This window comes from Carlito syrichta, unplaced genomic scaffold (genome assembly GCF_000164805.1).
Source record: "Carlito syrichta isolate Samal-C Ts95f unplaced genomic scaffold, Tarsius_syrichta-2.0.1 Scaffold304296, whole genome shotgun sequence".
NCBI classification, from domain to species: domain Eukaryota; kingdom Metazoa; phylum Chordata; class Mammalia; order Primates; family Tarsiidae; genus Carlito; species Carlito syrichta.
In genome coordinates, this window is record NW_007248392.1 from 43,733 (window position 1) to 47,096 (window position 3,364).

Sequence of the window (3,364 nt, forward strand, 5' to 3'; positions counted from 1 at the left end):
CTGTTGAACATATCTTGGAATTTCTAACCAGAGCAATCCAACAAGAGAAGGAAGTCAAGGCATCCAAATAGGAAGAGAGGGAGTAAAGTTGTCTCTCTTTGCCAGTGATACAACCCTATATCTTGAAAACCCAAGAGAATCTGTCAAAAATCTCCTTGCACTGACAAAAGACTTTGGCAAAGTTTCAGGGTACAAAATCAACGTGCAACAGACAGTCACATTTTTATACACCAACAAGAAACAGGTAGAGAACCAAATAAAAAGCACAGTCCCATTCACAATAGTCACCAAAAAAATTGAAATACCTGGCATCTCTTTAACCAGAGAAGTGAAAGATTTTAAAATAAAACCTATGAAATATTGTTCATAAAAAGTTTAAAAAGACACAACAAATGAAAAAACACTACATGCTCTTGAATTGAAAAAATCAATGTTGTTAAGATGCCCATCCCATCTAAGAAAATATATAGATTCAACACAATACCTATTAATTTACCAACATAATTATTCTCAGACCCAAAAATGACAATACAGAAACTCATATGGAAACATAAACAACCACAAATACCCTAAACAATTCTCAGCAAAAGAAATAAAGCAGGAGGTATCATACTCCCAGACTAAACTTTACTATAAGGATACGATAATCAAAACAGATTGGTATTAGTACAAGAATCGGCATATGGAACAGGATAGAAAATCTAGACGCAAAACCCCAATTTCTCAAACAACTCATCTTCAGCAAAGCCACCAACAGCCACTGGGAAGAGGAGAACCTATTCAGTAAATGGTGCTGGAAAAACTGGCTGAACACATGCGGAATATTGAAGCAGGTCCCCTACCTATCATCATACACAAACATCAACTGTAAATGGATCAAAGATCTAAACATAAAACTTCAAACTATAAGAATCTAACAAAATACAGGCAATACCCTTACAGAAATTGGGATAGGCAACCAATTTCTGATCAAAACCCATGCCACGAGAGAGAAGATAAACAAGTGGAACCTTATCAAACTGCAAAGCTTCTGCAAAGCAAAATAAACCATCAAGAGAATGGGGAGACATCCCACAGAATAGGAAAAAATATTTGCCAACTATGTATCTGGCAAAGGCCTAACATTCAATATCTACAAGGAACCCTAATGTGCCCAACAGGAGGAAAAAACAGTCCTATTAAAAAGTGAGTGATTGATATGAGTAGACACTTCTCAAAAGAAGTTATTTGAAAAGCCAACAGAAATATGCAAAAATGTTCAGTTTCATTAATCATCAGAGAAATGCAAATTAAAATCACACTGAGATACCAACTAACTCCAGTCAGGATGGCCATTATTAATAGCTCAAAAAACAAGAGATGCTGGAAATGATTCAGGAAAAGGAAAAATTTCTATATTGTTGGTGGGAGTGTAAAATAGTACATTCTCTATGGAAAACAGTTTGGTGGTTCCTAAAAGATATAAAAATCAACCTCTGGAATATACCTAAAGGAACTCAAATCATTCTACAAAAAGATACCTGTACATGCTTGTTTATTGCAGCACTATTCACAATAGCAAAAACATGGAACCAATTGTGCTTCCTATCGCAAGTTGACTGGATTAAAAAATGTGGTACAAATATATCATGGAATATTACACAGCCATAAAGAAGGACAAAATAATGGACTTTGCAGCAACTTGGATGGATTTAGAGCCTATCATACTTAGTGATCTAACACAAAAACAAAGAACTGAGTACCACATGTTCTCAATCATAAGTGGACCCTAAACATTTATCATAATACTACATGAAAGGGATTGGCAGCAGCAGGTCACTGCTGGGGATGGGAAAGCATTAATAAGAGTGCCTGATCCCAAATCAGTTCAAGTTGGGACCAATGGGAAGCCCAAACTTCACCTGCATGATGATCACTAATATTCCTGACCCTGAATTGTACTATACATCTTTAAAATAAAAAAAGAAAGAAAACAGGTGTAATAGCAAGCCATTATACAAAAGAATCAAAAGTGGAAAGTAGAAATAGACAACAAAATTGAAAGGAATGTTTAAAACACATTATGAGAGGCACAAAAGATACAAATGAATTATAACAGAAAGTTTTCCAAAAAGGATAAAAATATCACTACCTTCTATATGTGTCCTTCTAGAAGTAATTACACTAGGTCTGCTTCCAGTATTTCTTTCTTTAAGAATTTATTTTTCATTTCATAGAAAAAAAATTGTGTAATAATTATTTCAGTGTTCTAGCTTGTCAATCACTTCAAGTAACACAAAGAATAAAGCTTCTATTGTAATTTCTTCAATACATTATTTGTATATTTAACAAATGTAACATGTGGCTTGTTAAGGCAAGATATCTAAGGAAACTGTAGATTTTTGTAAAAATTAAATAGCAATCTCAAATTAGCGACAACAAATATACATCTTGAGATGTTAAGCATCTTATTACAAGAAGTATTCAGAATGATGCTATACAGAAATATAATGATGTGTGTGTGTGTGTGTGTGTGTGTGTGTGTGTGTGTAATAGGGGCTGAGCTAGATTGTATATTATAGTAGAGTCTTAAAATATAGACTGCAAGATTTATTCTAAAAAAGGAAATACTAAAAAAAGAAGTGTAATTCACTAACAAAATACCACTGTTCTATTCTGGGCATTACCAGACACCATTTTCTATATCAAGAATAAAATAAGTGCAAAGTGCCATATAGTCCAAGTATAAAACAACTAGGATGACTTCAGAGCACCAGTTATTTCTTAACTGTCTGGAAAATCAGCAGGGGTGCCAGCCCAGAGCATTGTAGCTAGTTAACAGCACATGTTTCTAGAAAAGAACATATTCTGAAGTGAGAAATTTTATTTCAACATTCTACAGAATTTACTTTCTAAATGTAAACTGGAGTAAGACTTGGTTTTAGAGATTGCTGAATAGAAAATAGTAAGGGTATTGGAGACCCTCTTTTGTTGTCAGACCCTAACAACATTTAAAGTCACTCTATCAAAATAATCATATTTCAGGTGGTGCAATCATTACACTCCAGGATATGTTGCACCTTTTGAATATTAACAGGTGTATTGTTCATTTTCTAAGGAATTCTGCCTTAAAATGAATGCATTGTGCACATATTTTATATGCACAAATATGTATATATACAAATACAAAAATATATTCTATATTCAATATACTGTTTCATGGAATAGTCCAACTTTTTAATTATTGCATAACTAATTTTTCAATTCATGAAAGACCACTAAAATTTACTAAAAGCAGGACAATTAAAATAATTACCCTAGCCAGGCTCAGTGGCTCAGTCTGTAATCCCGCACCTGTGGGAGGCTGAGGTGAGTGGATTGCCTG